Source organism: Macaca thibetana, chromosome 15, assembly GCF_024542745.1.
Source record: "Macaca thibetana thibetana isolate TM-01 chromosome 15, ASM2454274v1, whole genome shotgun sequence".
Classification (NCBI taxonomy): domain Eukaryota; kingdom Metazoa; phylum Chordata; class Mammalia; order Primates; family Cercopithecidae; genus Macaca; species Macaca thibetana.
The window spans coordinates 99,895,406-99,910,012 of record NC_065592.1 but is presented as its reverse complement, the minus strand read 5'-3'; the positions used below and the strand labels follow the sequence as shown (position 1 = coordinate 99,910,012).

Here is a 14,607-nt window from a genome sequence, read left to right as displayed (position 1 = left end):
TATGCTGGGGTCAGGGTGGCCTTAGGCCAGGCTCTGCCTCTACCCATTCTGGTTGTGTGAGAGGCTGGTGGAGATCAGCCTCCTCACACCCATTTCTCTTCCTGGGCCCGTAGGAAGACTACATTTCCCAGCCTCTCTTGCTTTTAGATGAGGGCCAGGGGTTTTGTCAAATGGGGTGGGGGTAGAATTACATCTAGGTTGACCCCCAATGCTCAATCCTTCATCCTCTCTCTTCCCTTCTGAGCCACCTCTGAAGCCGTGCATTTTAGAGACAGAGTCACGACTCGGCAGGAGCCTGGAGGCCTGAGCCATTTACCCTGTTGCTCTCAGCCTGGCATGGGAAGGAGAAACAAACCTTTGCTGTATTAAGTCACTGGGGTTTCAGGCTTATTTATTGCTGCAGCATAACCAATGCTATCCTGACTAGGGTAGACTGAGCTTGGCAACATTTTTAACCTCTCTGAGTCTCCCTTTCTTCATTTGCAAAATGTTAATTGTAATATCTGTTGTACTCAAGGCCATCTTTGCTGTAGGTAATAGAAACCCATTCATTCTGGCTGAAGCAGAAAGGGAATTTGTTGGAATATTTCAGAGGACTCTTATGAAATCCAGCACTCACTGCCTTCCTAGCCTCAAGGACATATCCTTCATGTCCCAGCATTGTCATCCAATCCACTGTGTCTCTGTGTCTCACAGCAAGTTCCAGAAGAAAAAATCGGATTGTCTTAGTTCGTGTCAAGTCAGCTGTAGCCAGAGACCAGGGTCACAGAAGACAAATGTGGCCTTGGGATTTCTTATGAGCAGGGTGCACTTTTCTGTTAGCTGGGTATCAGGAGGGAGAGGGATTACTAGTGCCATTTGTAAGGAGTCATCTCTGCCCTGTAAAGAGATCCAAGGGAAGGCCTGCTACTTCTGCTTGCATCCAGACCAGCTGTCTACCCCTTTCAGCCACATTTAAATGTTAGACATTTGAGTTACCAGTATGGTCTGAAATTGCAGCTGGTGACCCTTCAGCAAATCTCAAAGTTCTTTCAGGGTGCACAACAGTGTGGACACACAGAGCAGCCCAGAGGGAGGGAGAGTGGTGTCCACTTCACAGTTACTTCAGCGCCACTGATGCATCCGTGAGCACAAAGCTATTTATTTATGGGCTTGCTCTGCTTGGTAGAGACCCTCACAAGCCTGAGACGAAGTAGTAAGGACAAAAGGAGTCTCTGAACAATAGGATGGTCTGATGGTAGTTCACAGGGCGGGACCTCCACCCAAAGGCTAGGATCTGGGCTGTGACTCTAGAGTACTAGCGGAGGTCACACTCTCTGTTAGCAAAACTCTGTTAGGATGCTTTCCATGCACCCTGTCAAGTGATCCCAACATACACTTTTGCATGAAACCTCAGCATTCCTGCATACAGCATGGCAGCCACCTTTGGGGCATCTACTCAGCCCATGATCCCCATCTCATACAAAAGAAAAAGAACGTGATGATCATCGCCAAGAAGGTGCGTCCAAGGGCTGCAGTGCCCCTGGTCGCCATTAGATGATGCTACTGAGCCAGGAACAATCTGCTTTTCTTTAACTTCTGGGATTTTTCTCAATTTCTTAACATTTGTTTTCTAGAAACAATGGATTGCCACCTTTCTAGTTGGAAGTCTTGAGCCGTCTAATCAAAGAAGACTCTACAGTAGGGCAGTGATTCATTCAGGAGATAGTTCAGAGTGATGTACGGAACCACCTCAGTGGGCGGTTATTCACGGCTGTTCACTTTATCTGTCAGTGAAAAGTGACACATCTTTTGGGGCTTGAATTTGTGGAGTCCAGTAAAAACCAGAGTTACTTGGAAGAGCTGTAAAATACAGCCTAGTACTCTCACCCCCTCCTTCTTGTTTCCATCCCCACCCTCACCCCACACTTTGCAAGGGGGTTATTGTTCCAGCAGATTTCTTCATGCCTGATGAGCTGTTAGACCAGTCTAGAAAGGAAATCACGAGGATCCTGTGCTCTTGTCTAACACGATGGTAAAGTTGGTTAGTGCAGGGCATGGCTAGGGAGAGACCATATTCACTATGGGTCCACGAATAGCTTTTTATAGAGAGAGGTTTGCTGGCGGTCAAAAGGTTCAACCAATGTTCAGCAGCAATACAGTAACATAGAATAGATGCTATTCTATCTGACCCAAAAAGTTGGCTGAACTCCTCGGGAGTCACAAGCACACTGGCCCTGATATTTCAATGAACTATGAAACAAAGCACTGACCCGCCTCTCTCTCAAATGGAATAGCATCTATTGGGCTATTTGCCCTTCTTTGACACATTGGAAATTGTGGACAAGAGGCTATTTCTTTGTAGATTGGCTGGAAGAATGGAAAAGGTAAAGTAAAGCTAAATGTATTTAACCTCTGCTATATGCCAGGTACTGTGCAAGACACTTTTACACTTGTCTCACATAATTTAAGCCACATCACCCCTATTATTTTAAACTTTCAACTTCAGTTGATATGACCCTCGTTTCTCTCTCCTGTCTAATCTGCCATTGTCTTCTACCATTGGTCTGAACCACACAGGTTTTCATGCAGCTCTTGAATACTCCACACCTGCTGATCTCTCTGCCTAGAACTCTCCTCTCTAAGATGAGCATGGTGGCTAATGCCTGCAATCCCAGCGCTTTGGCAGGCTAAAGTAGAAGGATCACTTGAGCTCAGGAATTTGAGACCCGCCTGGGCAACATAAATCAAAATACAAAAAATAGAAAAATTAGCTGGGCTTGGTGACGTGCTCCTATAGTCCCAGCTATTCAGGAGGCTGAGGTGGGAGGATTGCTTGAGCCCAGAAGTTCTAGGCTGCAGTGAGCTGTAACCACACCACTGCACTCCATCTTGGGCAACAGAATGAGACTCTGTCTCAAAAAAAAAAAAAAAATCTGTTCTCTGGGTCTCACTGTGTGTCTCCATTCCTTAATTCTAGTCAAGCCTGTCATCAAATGTGCCCCCTTCATGGTTCTCCAGCCCCTCCCGCCTGCGTAGGTTTTCTTTAGGGCACACACCACAACCTGCTTGTGTGTGTGTGCTGACCTGTGTGCTGCCTGCTCTCACACTAGAATGTCAGTTCCAAGAAATCCAGCCTTGCTGCCAGTATCGCCACCGCCCTGAAATCCCAGTGCCCTGAACGGTTCCCAGCATACGCTAGAAGCTCAACAAGTATCTGCTGAATGAAAGCATGCATGAATGGGCTAAACTGGATCACTATGGGATACACTGAATTATTGTAGAGATGTTAGGGAATTTCTAAGTTTATAGATTATCAAACTTTTTTTGTCTGCCTCTGAGCATGGGAAAAAAAAAACAGAAACAAAGCTCAAATGAAGCTAGGCTAATACTCATTGGAAAGTCAGGGAAAACTAATTTGGGTGGAAGGAGAAATGACCCTCATCTCACTTGAAGTTTTGTTACCAGTGTCTAATGAGCCAGGGACTCCAGTCCCCATCACTAAGGGCTCTCTCAGGACCTTGCACACAGGCGGCTGTACAAAGGACCCAGGGACTTCCCTCCATGGCTGGAGCTGTCTGTGACAGCAGAGCGGCTGGGTGTAGGGATGTGGGTCTTTCAAGACCCCACCCACTTTATCTTCTCGTCTTCACATTGGACAGGCGAGTTGTCCAATACAAAACCCAAAGGAGTATTTTTATGTAAGCTGACACACCCTGCCCTCTGTAAGTCATGGTGTTTTTTGATAAGGATATGGTGGTTCTCTTATCTTTTTTCCATGTGGTGTTCTCTGCTGCACACAACCCTGACTTAGTGCAATTGTGCTCATTGGAAGATGCGCTGACTGGGTGGTGCCTACCTCTCTGATTTAGAGGAAATACGTGGTCTGCTCTGGCCCACTGGACGGGTCTCCCAACATTGACTGCCTAGCCTCCAGTGGAACCATCTTTGCCGTCTGCAGAAACGTGAGTAGACAGGCAAAATGTGAGGAGGGCTGACGTTTCATGCGTCCCTCCTGGGGTTGTCCCTGGAAGGTTCCCAGGCTGAGAGTCATGAGTTTGGAGTCCTAATCTCTGTCCCCCCACTAACTAGAAAAGCCACTGCAAGCAAAGCACAAACTTCTCTCTTCCTAAGCTCCTCATTAGAAGAGCTGAATTGGTGATTCTCCCCGTGACTACTTTCTGGTTGTCCTAGGGCAGTAATGTAGAAGGACAGCCGGGATCTTGTTTTGAAATCTGGATGCAACACCAATGTCAGACATAGTATTAGGTTCCAGGTGGCATCCGAAGACCCACTCTGTTTCTTCTTTCTGCATCTCACCTCTTATGACATTCATTTTCTTTCGCTGCCAGAACAAATCACCACACACTTAGAGGCAGCAAACGACACCTATTGATTGCCTCCCACTTCTGTAGGTCAGAAGTCCAGTTGACTTGGCTGGGTTTTCTGCTTAGCGTCTCCTGAGGACAAAATTGAGAAGACAGCCAGTGTGGCTCCTTATCAAGAGGTTCCAGGGGAGAATTTGTCTCTAGGCTCATTTAGGTTGTCAGTGGAATTCAGTTCTTTTCTGTGGTGGGATCAAGGTCCTCGTTTCATTGCTAGCTGATGGCCAGGGTCCTTCTTGGCTGCTGAATGCTGGCCGTGTTCTTTGGCTTGGTAGCCCTTCATTTTCAAAAGCAGCAACAGTTAGTCAAGGTTTTGAATCTGACACCACCTCCCCATCTTGCCTCATCTCCCCTGTCCCTAGCCACAGAAAGTTCTATGCTTGTAAAAGCAAGTTTTTTTAGATTGGACTAATCTAACCAGGATGACCCAGGGTGATCTTCGTATTTGAATCCATACCCTGATTACATCTGAAAACTCCTTGTTGCCATGTAATGCTCGGTATTCACAGATTCTGGGGATTGGGGTATCTTTGGGGCCATTCCCCCTACCCGGAAACCCTAGCAAACAAAGCAATGAAAGAATGAAGCAACAAAAGCATGGATTTATTGAAACCAAAGTACGCTCCACAAAGTGGGAGTGGGCTTGAGCAAGCAGCTCAAGAGCACTGATTGCAGAATTTTCTGGGGTTTAAGTACTCTCTAAAAGTTTCCTATTGGTTACTTGGTTTACACTCTATGTAAATGAAGGAGTGGCCTGCAACCAGTCTGATTGGTTGTGGAAGGCAACCAATCAGAGGCTGAAGTGAAGCTACAAAGTCACATCCTATGCAAATATCTGATTGGTTTCACTTCAGCCTCTGATTAGTCCCCTCCTGAAACCAATCAGCATGCCTATGGTCTCAGCTACTTGGGAGGCTGAGGCAGGAGAATCACTTGAACCTGGGAGCGGGAGGATGCAGTGAGCTGAGATCGTGCCACTGCACTCCAGCCTGGGTGACAGAGGGAGACCCTGCCTCAAAAAAAAAAAAAAAAGAAGGAGAAGGAGGAAGAAGGAGGAAAAAGAAAGAAGAAGAGCTGGATGCAGTGGCTCGCTCCTGTAATCCCAGGTCTTTGGGAAGCCAAGGTGGGTGGATCACTTGAGCCAGGAGTTCAAGACCAGCCTGGGCAATGTGGCAAGCCCTGTCTCTACACACACACACACACACACAAATACAAAAATACAAAAATTAGACAGGCATGGTGGCATGCACCTGTGATCCCAGCTACTCAGGAGGCTGAGGTGGGAGGATGGCTGGAGCCAGGGAGGTCAAGGCTACAGTGAACCATGATCACTCCATTGCACTCCAGGCAGGGGCAACAGAGCAATATCATGTCTTGAAAAAAAAAGAACAAGAAGAGTATCTCTATGCTGGGAAGTGTTTGTTAATTACATAACTTATGACTTTAATCCTCACAATACCCACAGAGGTGGGCATTTTTAATTCCCCTTTCACAGGTGAGGAAATGGAGGCTCTACAAATTTATGTTTCTTGCCCATAGTTACATGGCTGTGAAGAAGCAGAACCATGTTTTGAACCTAAAACCATTTAATTCCAAAATTAGTGGCCTTCATTACTCTTTACTCTTGTGTTTATTGTCTGTATCTGCCAGCCAAACATTGTGCTCACCACTCACCTAACAAGCAGTACATCCTAAATAAATATCTGTAGAATGAGTGAATACTATCTCCCCTCACAATCTCAGACTGGAAGCATAATGGTAGTAGAGCAGTTCAGTGCTTTGTTTCATAGTTAATTGAAATATCAAGGCCAGTGTGCTTGTGATTCATAAGGAGTTCAGCCAACTTTTTGGGTCAACAATAAACAAGGGAGAATTTTCTGTTTTAGCTTAGAAACACATCATCTGGAGATTTTGTAGAATGTAAAAAATGTTCCTGCCTGTGGCTGGGTGTGGTGTCTTATGCCTGTTATCCCAGCACTTTGGGAGGCCAAAGTGGGCAGTTCTCTTGAGTTTGAGACCAGCCTGGGCAGTGTGACAATACCACATGTCTACAAAAAATACAAAAATTAGCTGGGCATGGTGGCACACACCTGTAGTCCCAGCTACTGGGGAGGCTGAGGTGGAAGGATCATCTGAATCTGGAGAGGTTGACACTGCAGTGAGCTGTGGTCATGCCACTGAACTCCAGCCTGGACAACAGAGCAAGAACTCATCAAAAAAAAAAAAAAAATCCTACATGCTAGATCAACCTCCTCAAGTTGTTACAAAGCTCACAAATTTGAGTTACATAGAATTCATGAACAAAATGTTTTTCAGAGGGAGCTAACCAATCAAGCCACAAATGGGAAATTTTCCCCAAAATATCAATACTCTAAACACGATGGCAAATATTGTTCCTCCTATCAACAAACCCAAATCACATCTACAGGTGTCTGATTTTCATTGACTTCAAATGATTTCGGACCTAGTGGCATTCCTCAGCGTCCAACTTTCTTTCTCCTCTTCTTCTGTTGGATTCAGTCCTTCAGACGTAGAATTTTTTCTCCTTAGTTCAGCTAAAACCCAGGTACTTGTCTCATGACCAAGAAAAATTAGGCACACAGACACATTGGAAAGATGAGGAGAGCAGAATGTATTAAAAGAAAGCCTCAGTGAAGAAAAATAAACAAACAAACAAACAAAACGGGGATCTTGCCAACAGGCAGATCACAGACTGAACACCGAATACTAGGCCCCCACACATGAGATGAAGAGGCCAGGATCCTCCCCACTGCATAAGGCATGAATTCATGGTAGCTCCACCCCCATTCCCCCAGTGCGCAGGCGGGCCCTTAGTCTGAGCCACTCCACATTGCTTTATTTCCCTTACTGCACATGTGTTAAGGGAAGGAATTTTTCACCATGGGCATCTTTAGGCAAGCCCCCTGTGCATGACCTGGGTGGCATTTGGCTGTCTCCTGTCTCTATTATTTTCTCCCAAGTTAGCAGGTTTATCTGAGCAGTGTCCTTTCCATCTGCCTCGATCCTTTCCTTACCACCCACCTGCATTTGCCCCCTCTGTCGCTCAGTGCATTTTCTCCCAGGATGCTCTGGCCACACTGACCAGGTGTCTCTATCTCTGCTGTTTCTCTTTTGTTTTGTTTTGTTTTGTTTCGAGATGGAATCTCATTCTTGTCCCTCAGGCTGGAGTGCCGTGGCACAATCTTGGCTCACTGCAGCCTCCACCTCCCAGGTCCAAGAGATTCTCCTTCCTCAGCCTCCCAAGTAGCTGGGATTACAGGCGCCTGCCACCATGCCCAGATAATTTTTGTATTATTAGTAGAGATGGGGTTTCACCATGTTGGCCAGGCTGGTCTTGAACTCCTGACCTCAGTTGATCTGCCTGCCTCAGCTTTCCAAAGTGCTGGGATTACAGGTGTGAGCCATTACACCCAGCCAATCTCTGCTGCTTCTCTTTACCCCGAATATCGTTCTATGTTTTCTTGAATCTGTGAACTTCTTGTGAATATTAAATACTAAGAGCTTCTCAAAATGAGACCCCACATTCTAAACAGAACTTATAGTCAGGATTCCAGGGAAGGTCAGCTGGCTCCCACCCTCAGAAGCACTTTGCTGTTGAAGGTGTTGTCTATGGAGCATTGAGGTCACTTGGGGCATTAGAAAGACATTCAGGAAGGGAGTTACTAAGTCTGAATTTCTGGAGATTATTTTAGTAGAGGAGAATGATGGGTCTCTGGCCATCCTCCTTCCTTTTTTTCCCTCCTGTCTAACAAATTGTATATCTTATGATCGACATCTCCCTAACCATCCCCCAATCTCAGGGTAAGCACCCACCATTCTACGCTCTACTTCTATGAGTTCAACTCTACTAGATTCCATGTGGAAGGGAGACATTTAGTATTAATATTTCTCTTTCTGTGTCTGGCCTATTTCACTCAATGTAATGCCCTCCAGGCTTACCTGTCTTGTGGAAAATCACAGGATTTCCTTTTTTTAAGGCTGAACAGTATTCCACTGTGAATATATGCCACATATAAAAATTCATTCATCCACTGATGGACACATGAAGTGCATGTTAGCCAGGATGATCTCGATCTCCTGACCTCGTGATCCACCCACCTCGGCTTCCCAAGTTTAATTTGCATGTCTGTGGTTAAAATTCTCGTCTTAAGTCAGCATTTTGAAAATCAGTTGATTTAAAAAATCCTTTGACTTCTTTCAGTGCATCATACATATTTGGGGGCACAAAAAGCAGAAACAACAGGGGAGAAAGCAATGAGGATGGGAGCTGGTTTGACTGAGAAATCCCAAGGGCACAGGAACTCCTTAACCCTACATCAAACCACAGAAGAGAGCTCGCAGAGATGGCCTGTTGACACGGCTCCAGGTCATGTTTGTGGCCTCCTGTCCCTATCTGTCCATCTCTGTTCTAAGACCTCCCAGGTCTCAAGAGCTTCTCGTATGCCCTGTTACTTTCCTGTGTTTTCTGACAATTCTGCCTAAAATCTTCAGTGGTATGTCTTAAGGTAAGACCCAGCAATGGTGTTTCCGTGATATAGAGGCACTATTAGATTCCAAAACACCTTTAAGAAGAATAATAGTAGCTCTATTCTGGGAGGTTTTTGGTAACCACACTTATCTCTTTAATCTTCAAAATACCCACAGAGGTAGGCAATTTAATTCCTCTTTTACAAGTGAGGAAATGTTGGCTCCATAAGTTTTAGAGACTTGCTCAAAGTTACATGCCTGTGAAGAATCTGAACCATAATTTATTCTCAGAACTATTTAATTCCAAAATCAGCGATCTTAATTACTCTTTATTTGTTCATTTGATTATTGTCTGTCTCTGCCTGTCAATCATGGTGCTTACAACTTACCTGACAAAATGTATATCCTAAATAAATATTTGTGGAATAAATGAATATTATCTCCCCTGAAAACCTAAGGACTGGAAGCTTAATGGTGGCACTGCAAGGCACTGTTTTGTTTCGTTGTCCATTGAATTATCAGGGCCAGTGTCCTTGTGGCCCCTAAGGATTCCAGACAAATCTGTGGCTGTCTGGTACAGGAGTGGAAATTCCTAGTTGAGCTGCAGAAACAATTCATGTTGAGACTTTTTAAGGACTGTATTCTTTTTCTGTTGCTTTTGTAAATATCTTACACACTGTATCAACCAGCTCAACTTATTACAAAGCTGGAAAATGTAAGTATAAATCATAAGCAAACCCTTGTTCAGATAGAAGGAAAATTAAGTCTAGCCTCAAAAGATGTTTTCTTCCCCAAAATATCAATGTATTTAATAAATATGGCCAGCATTGTTTCTTCTATTAGCAAACCACAGTCACAGCTATAGGTGTCTGATTTTCATTGACTTCAAATAATTTCTGACTTTGTGGCACCCTCAGCATCTAGTCTCATCCATCCCTCCTCTTCTCCTGTTAGATTCAGTCCCTTCTCTTGAGTTGGGAGGTTGTCTGGACAGTGTCTTGCCATCTGCGTTGCTCCTCTCCCCACCACCCATGTGCATTTGCCCCGCTGTCCCTCGGTGCTTTTCCCCCAGGATGCTGTGGCCACACTGACCAGGTGTCTCCATCTCTGCCGCTTCTCTTTCCCCTGAGTGCTGTCCAGTGTTTTCTGGAACCTGTGAACTTCCTGTGAATGCTAAATACTAAGAGCTTCTCAAAATGTGCCCCCATGTTCTAAACAGAACCTGCAATCAGGATTCCAGGGAAGATCAGCAGGCTCCCACCCCCAGAAGCACTTTGCTGTGTAAGGCGTTATGTATGGAACACAGGGATCACCTGGGGCCTTGGAAAGACATTGAGGAAGGGAGTTACCAGGTTACCAAGTCTGAATTTCTGAAGATAGTTATACTAAGGATGAATTCAATGTAATTCATGAATTATTCATGACTTTCTAGACAGGTTAATGAATGTTTCTTTTAGCCCCTCAGGATGGGATCTCTGAATCAGTGGGTAGCTTCATGAGAGAGGTCGGAGGAGTTGGGAGGATGCTGATGGAAGTGGGGAGGACTGCGGTCGCCCTGCACTTGTTTGTCTAAAAGTGATGAGAAGACCTCACCCAAATGCAAGAGCCATGACCCTGACCTATCACTGCCCCATGTTACAGGAGACAGGATTTGACCATCCTTCCACAGGTCAGAGCTATTGTTAATCAAGGTGACAATGCAAGATGCGTTCCCACTCCTGACTCCACCCGATTGCTGTAAATAGAGCCCCTGAGTGTGTTAGCTTGTTTCGAAACTGGGAGACAATTCAGCAAATGTTTCATCACATTCGACATTTGCTGAAAATACTGACACATTCCCCACTCAAAGATGAGTCACTATAAGTAACTCAAGGGCACTAGTCCTGCTGTCCACATAAGAGAATATTGGTCCTGGGTAAATGGGACCATATTTGAAGATAACAAAAGGGATAACATGGGAGATGATGGTGGGATTCGTATCCCAGTGACTGCTTTGAGTATATTCCGGCTGGCCAGTGGGTTTCGGTTCCCCTATCTAGACAAAGAAATGCTCCTCATGATTGGCAAAAGCAGGAAAAGGTTTATCATCAGCTCTACACCAAGGCTGCCGAGCCACTAGAGTGGTCTCTAGAAGACAATGTCCTCAGCAATCACCGTTAGCAAGGAGCTTGCTTCTGTAGTGCTGTGTTGTTGCTAATAGTTTTTGTTACAGCAACTGCAGTGTAGAAGACTTGATCCAGGGAAAGCAGAAACAGAAACCTGTGCCTTTGAGAAGGTTACAAGCAATGAAGACCATTAACATCCACCCTCTGAAGGAGGAAGCTGGAAATGGCAAGAGGCACCGCCCATAGCTAGAGCCACAGCACATGGGTCATGACTCATACTGTGCATGTCAACTACGGGCCCTGCTTCCTCAGGCCTTGGTTGTGGATCACGCCCTTGATTCTTCCCTTTTAGGTGCAGCCCAGTTGCTATGATGCTTCTTGAGTCAATGAGCTCTTTGGCTTGAGCAAGGGAATGGTCTGCCTTCAGTTCCAAGAAGCTGACAAGCACCCAAAGACTTCTTTTTCTTTTTTTTTTCTTTTCTTTCTTTCTTTCTTTCTTTCTTTCTTTCTTTCTTTCTTTCTTTCTTTCTTTCTTTCTTTCTTTCTTTTTTTTTTTTTTTTTTTTTTGAGACAGAGTCTCACTTTCTTGCCCAGGCTGGAGTGCAGTGGTGCGATCTTGGCTCACTGAAACCTCCACCTCCTGGGTTCAAGTGATTCTCCTGCCTCAGTCTCCCGAGTAGCTGGTATTACAGGCACCCACCACCACACCAGCTAATTTTTGTATTTTTAGTAGAGACGGAGTTTTACCATGTTGGCCAGGCTGGTCTCAAACTCCTGACTTCAGGTGATCCACCCACCTTGGCCTCCCAAAGTGCTGGGATTACAGGTGTGAGCCACTGTGTGCGGCCCCAAAGGCTTCTTTAGGCAGGTGGCAGGACATGGGTGTATCCTGCAAGTGCTCCTAGCAAGCCCCAGGTTTTCACGCCAGAGGCTTGGGGTTTTCCAGCTCTCAGCCTAACATCCCCAAATGTTTGTGGTCCAATTCCTCCATGAATAACAGGGTAAACACGCCACCCCTGCCAGTGGAGAATGGGTTCCTGAGAGCTGGGAGGCCCAAGTCAGATCTTGGGGCTCTTCATCAAACAGTTGCTGTTGGACAAAGCAGCAACTCTCTCTCTCTCTCTCTCTCTCTCTCTTTCTCTCTCTCTATGTTTGGAAAGGAAAAACCATCTCAATAGTTTTTCTCACAGTTTCCTTTAAGGAAATCCTCTAGGACTCAATGAGGCCTCAGACCTAGTGGAAACTATGAACTGTTTCAAGCAACATATCTGGATTCTGCAATCTGAAAAGCTAGGACCAAGGCAAATGTAGATACCAGTCGTCAGGAGGTGAGTACTGAGCATGTTAGGAAGAAAGTTTTCAGAGAAGGTAAACAAATAGTGAAGAATAATCACCTCACTGTTATTTAGGATCATTTCAACTACCCTCAACTCATACCCTGTTAGGTGGAGGAGGGCAGCCAACCTCACTCTTGAGGCCAAATCAGCCTTCTCTTTGGGCCTTAAAAAGAACACTCATGAGAGAATATTGTTTACCCTCCCAGCCCTGCAGGGATTTGCATCCGCGCGGAAAGCATGGCTCAGTCATAGGCAGACATCAGCACCACGTGGTTCCCTGCTCCTCATCCACTCCAAGGCAGCATCAGGCACCATTCATCTTTATATCCATATCTATTTGCTGAGACCCTGTCAGTGTAGCATCAGCAGGTTTTATGAGTCAGAACCAGTTTCTTCTCATTCCTCTTCACAGAATAAGAAAACTAAAGCTTAGAGGGGTCATAAAGTTGTGCCCTGATTCTTGCACTGGAAGGAAGCCCCGAGAACCTGCACCCATCCCCACCTGGCCTCCCTCACCTACTTGGGAATGAGCCTGGGAAACACAGGCTGACTCTGGGATGATGTTGGAGAGGCTCTACATCCTGTGGGCACTTCCCACTCCACGTTACCCAGTGAGTCAAAGGCTTCTAGAAAGACATTTAGTCACTCAAAGACACTGCAGATCCCAGTGTCCAAGGAGGAACTTTCACTCTGGAAAACACGAGCTCATTTCCCTTGGAGGAAATCATTTCTTCAGGACACTGAATGGCACCAACCAGCACCCAGGATCCTGAGAGGGTATTGCAGCTCCCAAAACACCACTGGTGTGAGAAGCTCAAACCTTACAAATACCATGTTATTCTTCCTGTGGAGGACTGCTTCTCCCAGAGAGCCCTATCAATACCTCCAATGCGATGTGATCTTTTCACAAAATGAACTCAACATTCTTTACTGAATGATGACTGTGTGGCCACTCGTATTTGCTTTTTTAATTCCTCCCGTCTATCTTAAATTTCACGTCTTTTGACCAATACCTTCTTAATGACCCCCTCACAAGTCCCATGAAAACACCATCCTACTCTTTACTTCTGTGAGTTCAGCTTTTTTAGATTTTACCTGTAGGTAGATCATGCACTATTTGTCTCTCTGTGTCTGACATGTTTCACTGAACACAATGTCCTCCAGGTCCTTCCGTTTCACACAAATGATAGGATTTTCTTCTTTTTTAAGTCTTAATAGTATTCCCTGTTGTATATATGTCACCTTTTCTTCATCCGTTCGTCTGTTCATAAACACTTAGGTTGACTCCATATCCTGGCTATTGTGAAGAGGGCGCAGTGAACCTGAGTGAAGATAGCTTTTCCATGTACTGGTTTTCATTCCTTTGGAGATAGCCCCAGTTCTGGGACCTCTGCATCATTCAGTAGTTCTATTTTTTGAGGAACTTCCACACTATTTTTCCATTATGTGTGTACAAATTTGCATTCCCTATATCTCTATTATGACAGGTCAAGCACAGAATACAATGGGTTATATTTTAGGTCTTATTGAAACAGTCTCAAGACATGTATACCTAATTTGATAAGTTTGGGAGCATAATCCAATAATATAAGGAACTGTATCTTTGCTTTTAACATATATGCTTACCCACCATAATAACGTAATTAATTTCAACAATTTGGTAACCTGGCTCACGGGAAGAAAGAAATAAGTGAGGTTACCTGTGCATCAAATCCTTGAATAAATATTTTCTTAAATAACCAAGACCTCTGGAAAGATTCTGTCTTTGACCCCATAATAAAATGGTATAAGATTAGCCCTACTGGCCAGGCGTGGTAGCTCACGACTGTAATCTCAGCACTTTGGGAGACCGAGGCAGGTGGATCACGAGGTCAGAAGAGGGAGACCATCCTGGGCAACATGGTGAAACCCATCTCTACTGAAAATACAAAAATTAGCTGGGCATGGTGAAAATACAAAAATTAGCTGGGCATGGTGGCATGCACCTGTAGTCCCAGCTACTCAGGAGGCGGAGGCAGGAGAATCACTTGAACCTGGGAGGCGGAGGTTGCAGTGAACTGAGATCGCACCACCATACTCCAGCCTGGGTGGTGACAGAGCGAGACTCCGTCTCAAAAAAAAAAAAAAAAAAAAAAAAAAAAAGTTAGCCCTACTACATGCAAATGTTTATATATCTCATTTATTCTTCACAACGATCCTGTGAGGAAATGTTATCCCCATTTCCTGAGGGATGAAACAGGCTAAGGGGAGGTGTGCAACCTGCCCGAGACCCCACAGCTGGAAACCAAGGAATGGCTGGTCCCTCCCAACGCT

At 45.2% G+C, this 14,607-nt stretch overlaps 1 long non-coding RNA gene across 2 annotated transcripts in view; it reads left to right on the top strand.

The window, feature by feature from the left end:
• The first annotated feature begins 3,808 nt into the window (after window positions 1-3,808).
• Window positions 3,809-14,607, top strand: part of LOC126937504 (uncharacterized) — a 19,519-nt gene continuing 8,720 nt past the window's right edge. The window contains exons 1-4 of one of the 2 annotated variants that reach the window (XR_007719755.1): window positions 3,809-3,944; window positions 10,310-10,521; window positions 12,148-12,285; window positions 12,707-13,338. This is a non-coding gene — a long non-coding RNA (uncharacterized LOC126937504). Of the gene's footprint in view, window positions 3,945-10,309; window positions 10,522-12,147; window positions 12,286-12,706; window positions 13,339-14,607 lie in introns of those variants that run through there. The other variant, XR_007719756.1, reaches the window with a different exon arrangement.